We start from the raw sequence: 7,211 nt of genomic DNA, 5'->3' as shown, positions 1-7,211 counted from the left end.
GCTTTTCTCAGCAAAAACATATTTCTGAGACTTTTTTGAAAGAAAGAAGTACGTTTAAGGACGCAAACAACATATATTTATATCAGTATTTTTTTAGTTTATACATTTTCCTTTGTAGATATCCAAGATACTTTCTTGAATTATTTCTCTTTTTTGTTGTCATCATCATGAAGTCGTGGATAGTGACGGTGTATCCGTTTGTACCATAAGAACAGATTTCTTCAATGTGTCATAGTTTCACATTCCTCTTTCGTTTACCCCGACTTGACTTTTTATGAGCATCTGCCGTGAAAAGCAGAAAACGATTACTCTACCTGGTCCATACTACCAGTTTTATTGGAGTACGACTTGCTAATTTACTTTTGTTTCTTTGTACGTAACATTTTTGCTATTTTATGTTCTTTATTGCGTATGTCTGTTTTCCCTGTCTGGTCTTTGTCCTCTGATTGCGTTTTCTTTTTATTTCCGCAAAATTTTGGTTCACTTAATTACTCTTTAAGAACAATTTTTGTTAACATACAACATGGTGACAAGAAAGTTCTGTAAATTCTGCCTTATATTTTTCAACTGACTTTTATTAAATGTCCGTCAAGTTATGGGTGAATCATGTTGGCAAAATGTGAAAAATCTTCTAGATATTTGTCAGAGTCAACATGAATCCCTTATTATGGAATGCAATAGGCAAACCCATATCATCTTCGGAGTTTTCCTTGTAATTCCTAAGACATACAATCAAAACTACTTGAGGCGTTATTAATTCTGTATAGAAGTGGCATATATTGCCCATATCATGGGTGCAACACTCTCAGTCAAAGTTGACGGTTTCGGAATTCCTATTTAAATCTCGTTTGGTTTTAATTCTTTACACTATGATTTGAATTCAGAACAGCTTTTGGCCTCGTTCATACCTGATGAAGCTAATTGCTGAACTATGCATGGTGTGCGTCCTAAAACTGGTATCATTTTATTTGATATGCAACAGATACTTTAGTAAATATAAACAAATAAATCAATCTTACAGAATAGTTAAAATTTTGCACACTATTTTTGGTTAACGACCAAAGGGATATTCTGACCTTTAAAAGTCATTGGGAAGAGGTAGAATTTTTTCTCGATTTTCTTGATTAAAATCTTGGAATTATTACATAGCCAGTTATCATTTGTTAAAAAAAATCCGTTTGGGATACATGAAAAGCGTACGTTATACACATGAATTTAACCTAAATATTTATTACTCAGATGTAAGAAAAACAAAAATCTCAAAATGTCCCCTCAAAATTTTCCCTAGATTTCTTGCAATGTAAATACACTTCTTATTGTTCTAAAAGTATGCTTTGTACTATATTCACATACATTGACAATCGCGTCAATAAGTTTTCTTTTGAGTATTATGAAAAAGAGTGGGATTTTTTTAAATTAGTTTTCAAAGATTTCTAGGGGTAGGGGTAAGATCTTTCATATTTTTAAACTTTGAATTATATTATCAATGCAAACCTCATGTTTTTTTTGGAAAACATATACATGTATGCTCATATTTTATGAAATACTACATATGTGTACATAAAAGCAAGTTAAACTTAACAAAAGGTCCATCATTAAATAATTGAACAATAAAACTGAAACCTTAAAAAATTAATATGAAAAATGCCAACTGATTTTCTTGAAAATATTTTTTTTTATACTTCATGTATCAAATTATAAGGATAGCTAGGTAATGAAGATGAATGGGGGTCTACAGGAAACCTAATAGTGTCCAGTCTAATAATCTTTAAAAAAAAAAAAACACCATCAATTATACAACAAAATAGGTAAATTTTGAAGTGCTCTTCTGTGATTACTGATCATTTGCAAAACTTTTATTTATCATTTATATATTTCAAGTACAACATGAAATTAATAAAGTTATAATGATTTAGGCGATTAAGTTGAGGATGTAGACCCCCAAACACACTAGATAAATACATCCACATTTTGCTTTATATTTTGAACACCTTGGCAATACTTTATCAAATCGGGAAATATGGCTTATTGGATAAGACTATTTTTTTTTTTTCTTTTTTTTTTTGGGGGGGGGGTGCCAAATTTGTTTCTATGCATGTGCCTTTTAAGCCTTCATAACTATTTGCCATTTTTCTCAAAAATGACACCCGGATTACTTTACGTAGTCAGGCTCTTGATATTTTTAAAAGTCTACATTGGGATTTTCACATGTACCGTAGAACATTTTTTTAATGGAAGTCTTTAACAATGACACGATGGACAAATCAGTTCTAAACCAATTAAACGTATATGTATATTGTACATCTAGTTCATTTACAAAAGAGAAAAAAACAACTTACGATTAAAAATGAATGTTGAATATTTCAATAATTGATCTGGCTGTGTTTCAGGGTTAACCCCTAGACATGACCCTGAAATTGATATTGTATACATTTCAAATGTCCATAAATGTCGGCGATACTATATAAAACCTCGAGGCATTAAGACATGCAGGTGATTAATTGTGCTGCGCACGTATAACAATAATGTTAATTTGAGATTCTGATTCTGTAGTTTCTTACTTGAAAATGAACTACCCAATAGTTGTAATTGAAAGTAAACAATGACTGAAATGCTACATGCCTTTACATCGACATTTTTCCTTACTGAAACATTCTTATAATTAGAGTTTCTATATGCAAATTCAAAACTATATTTCATTTATGTGTAAGATAGGTACCCCACGAACAATAGTGCTTTCACATCACATTAATAATAATAATAATAATAATAATAATAATAACAATAATGTGTTTGAATGTTTGATTTACCAACATTTAGACAGGGCTCTAGTCTCTGAAAGTTTTATATAATTGAATTCGACGTTAAATTGAATATTCGAGTAGAAATTTATTGTTACATACCATGAAGTTCTTTCATAAAATCGTCTATAGATCTGTTTGTTAATGAATCCACCTTGTCTGGAATTTATCATGAAATAAAAATAACATATAAAAAAGTCATCTTCGTGAGCGACAGTAGTGTATATGGCTTAGTTTGACATTTTCATCCCTGTAGGGTTGTCTCTTTGGTATATGTACCAGACCCATTCTCGTTATATGAACAGCTAACGTCTTGACACTACACATAGTGTTATATGCTTTCATGATAACCAATCTAAAACATTCCTCAATAATACAATGGCATGATTGTGTAAACCATTGAACAATAATTTCATATAAGCAGCTAAGTAATTTTTTGTACCTTAGATATATTTCATTCTGTTCCAAATAAATATTTAATTTGAAATAATCTACAAATTAATCAAGAGTTTAAGGAAGTAGACCAAGGGTACCGCCAAAATGTCCCCAAAATTTGTACTTAATATCATACTAATTGTATTACATCTTCCGGCATTTCTTTCAAAAACTCATATTTTGAACAACTAGAACTAACAAATCACTACTTTTAAGAAATATGAAACAGTAGATAAATAAATCATGTTTAGGGCCGAGAGTCGATTTGTACAAAAGAAAATAGCAATTACATATTAAGACAAATCAATTGAAAAAGTATTAATTTACAAAATATAACATGAACCTTTTATTGGAGTATTATTAGAGTAAATACCACTTGTGATGTAAGATACACACCTAGCACTATTGACATAAACATGTAATGTATGTCAAATGAAATCGGGTTCCATTTTATCTCAATTATTAACTGTTTGAGTTAAGTTTGTATATTTCAATAAACGGTAATTCTATAATCTAACGTCGTCAAATTTGACTTATGCTTGTTATTGCATGTCTGAGTTGTTTGTATGAATCAGGCTAAATTGGAGAAAAAAACACATTCATGCATAAACTCCACCGATCTGACAATATAGTTTTACTCCTGGATGCTGTCTTAATTTGATAAGACCATAATTTGATCTCTACACCACTGGATTAGCTGAGAAATGTTTCAATAAAATGTAAGGAAAACAATCGATAGGGCTTTCTGCCTTTGAAATGTTCATTTTCTGTGCATTTCAATGGAGTTATGACTGATTAAGTGATATGGAAAATATTGTCTTTTTTCCTTGATTCTGATTTTGCAAATAGTCAAATTAAAGTTTAAAACATGGTTGGTTTTTTCCATTTAATGTTTCACCCACTGCCCGATTATTATGGAATATGACACAGGATAAAATAAGTAAAAATGAAGATGAAATAGTAAAACAAAAGCGTAATACCCAGAAATAACTAGAAATGATAATTATTAGCGTTATGACAAAAAAAAATACACTGTTACGTTTTCATAATGTCAACATTCATTTTCGCTATTGAAATTGTTCTTTTCTTTTCTTCTTGTGTTCATTTGTTTTGTTTTGCTTTGTTTTGTTCTTTTTTTCATTTTTTTTTATAAATAATTATATCTCTTACGATAATGCATTTTGTCTAATATAAATCATTTTACTGACCTTGTTGCATCAAATCTCCTTTCCCTAATGTACGAAGGGAATAAGATTCCACAAAAACTGTCAATGTAATTATAGCTGAAAGTTTGAAAAGAGCAGCCATGTTTACCAGCCTAGATTAGTTAGATTTTTGTGTTGCTTTAATTTCAACATTTATTTCATTTGAAGAAAACTACGACGCAAATATTACTAGTCAATTTTATCTTTTAAAGAAAGAACCAAGAAAAAAATGTTTATGCAAGCTTTTAATATTGTTTTTAACGGTTTCAAGATCGTGATGAGAAACAGAGACCCTGTGTATCATAAATTTTAGACGTCTTATTGTGAAATGTTCGTAATCATAAGATAAGATATGCCAGAAAACTGAGATTCTCAATGACAGAATGAGTTTAAGAGAAAAATGTGTTATTAACCAAACGACAAGTAAGACTATTGAAATAAAGAAGCATACTTTCGTGTACTTAATAACATAAATTAGCTAAGAAAATAATTACTTACATTTCAATTAAAACGTATATGACAAACCGATAAATCAAAATCATGGAATAGTACTGGCTAGGACTACTTATATCTGGATTATTTGATACCAGTTTGAATGTTAAAATTCCGTATTGGATTTTAAAAAGTTTGTACCAGTGTCGCATGTGCATATAATTAAAGACCGTTTTGTAAGGAAAGTCGATGAAACGACAACTTGATTATTTCCTAATCGACTAAACGACTATACATGGATGAACCAATGGTATTTTTTGATACAATATTGTCTTTTACAACTTCAATCGAAAACAAATTGAATGAGTTGATATTGATGCAAGTCGCAGTTTTATTTTCGTCGAGTTCATATGTCAACGTGATCACATTTATAAGTTTGATTTTGAGACTGCGACTTTGTGTAATCTTATTGCCAAATGTTTTATTCCAAATATAGTCCAAATAGTTCTGATAAAACAGTTTACTTGCTTCTTATTAATCTCATTATTTATTCGTTCCTTAACTGTTCGATTCTCTAGATTAGAATTTCATCATTGTTATTTGTTCTGAGTTAATCCTTTTATTTACGATTCATGTGCTTTTTTAAAAAGACATTAATAGTTCTTACGAGAAAACCCCATAGTTAGTTTGCTCTGCAATTACAGATTTTAAGCCAAACATTGTCGACAAGTAAAATATTTTTGGATTATTCCAGTCCTTGAACTAACTATTTTTTTTTGAGAATTTAAAAAACAAATTTAGGGAGATATCGTTCAGTTAGACTATTGAGCCGGATGGTCTTATACATTTTTATATGGGTTGGTCGAAATAATCGTATACACCTATTTTGATTCAAATATTAATATGTAATTAATATGACACCGGACATTGTAGCATTTTTTAGTATTGAAAAAAAAGATTTAGTGAAATGTATTCATCTTTAAAATAGTAATTACCTTCTTAAAAGATAGTTAAAATAGGAATCAAACCTTCATCTAGAACTGATTGAATAATTTATGATTGTTTCAAAAATGTGGAAAAAAAATAATGTCGTATATGTATTTATTTTCTATCACATTTCAATCATGTGAATGAAACTTTCATTCTACCAAATGGTTATAAATATCATGTATTGCTACGTTTGCATACCTATAGAAAAAAACAATCCTGAGACTATGTTTTTATATACGAGTCACAGCTTGATGTCAAGCTTAAGATGCCGAGCATTTTATTCAGGTTATGTCTGACATTTTGTCTCCGTCATGTTAAACATTCAAATTCTGCTATGTCTTGTATAAGCTTTAATATGTATTCAATCATTTTTCATTATTTGTTTACCATCACGTTCTTTAAATAATATAATTCTATCAACGCTTTCAATCGATTCTTTTATGTAAATTTTAACTTGGATTTAAAATAATCAAAAATTCTACATCATTCGTTTTTTAGTTATTGAAATAACCTGATCTGCACATTTTTGTCAGTGTTAAACTAGTGCATGGGTTATTTCATAAAAATTAAAAAAAAAATAAATTGAAATATACTTGAAGCTTTTACACCCCCACCATATGGTCCTCCATTAACTCATGTACAGTTATGGTGTACCCATCGGCTCCATAAGCACCAATTTGTTTACTGTGTCATAGCTTTCCTCTTTTCAATCTTGAACATGACATCTTATGAGGAGCCTTACGGATATATTTGAAAAAAGCATAAACTCGCTCGGCCTTCTAGCGAACTTGGCCCATACTCAAAGTGAAGTGGTTAATCGAGTCCGGGTTGGTGCTTTAATTTTGCTTCTGTTTTCGTCTTTTATTTATTTGGTTATTTCTTTGTTCTGTTTGTTTTCTCTTTCTTTTTCTTGTTGTCACCCCGAGTTATGTTCTTTCTGATTACCGTTGGTTTTCTTCCGATTTTCCTTGCACAGAGGAAAGAAATAACTCATTTTGAAAACCGATTAGCAGGTAAACACGCGGTGTACTAGTTTTTAATACTATTCAAACATTTTATTTATTATAAAGAAGAGACAATTAAATAGAGGAGGGGTAATGTATATTAAAGCAGAAGGTGAATTTAAAAGATAATGGTTCAATGAATAGTTTTGATTTAAATGGATTACAATCTAAGAAAACTTAGGTAATTAATCTATTTTATTCCCAATAAAATTTAAATAAATAGTAATGGTAAAATATTTGTGAAATATAATATATTTAGTTCTAATTCTGCCTATGAAAGGTTACTCATTCAAAGGTTACTCATTCAAACAACTATGACAGTGGTCTTGATTTGGAGTAGTAAC

The 7,211-nt window shown here is 29.8% G+C and overlaps 1 long non-coding RNA gene across 1 annotated transcript; it reads right to left on the bottom strand.

Annotated features, from left to right (window-relative positions):
- Window positions 1-1,758: 1,758 nt before the first annotated feature.
- On the bottom strand, window positions 1,759-4,574 carry LOC148628281 (uncharacterized). Its single transcript, XR_015919405.1, has 4 exons — window positions 4,445-4,574; window positions 2,904-2,960; window positions 2,340-2,411; window positions 1,759-1,766 (listed from the first exon to the last, which is right to left on the bottom strand). It is a non-coding gene; the product is annotated as an uncharacterized LOC148628281 (long non-coding RNA).
- Window positions 4,575-7,211: the final 2,637 nt, after the last annotated feature.

This window comes from Perna viridis, chromosome 1 (genome assembly GCF_037379345.1).
Source record: "Perna viridis isolate PV_CMFRI_1.1 ecotype Kerala chromosome 1, ASM3737934v1, whole genome shotgun sequence".
NCBI lineage: Eukaryota > Metazoa > Mollusca > Bivalvia > Mytilida > Mytilidae > Perna > Perna viridis.
Note: the sequence above shows the minus strand (reverse complement) of the source record. Positions and strands in the feature narration are given on the sequence as shown.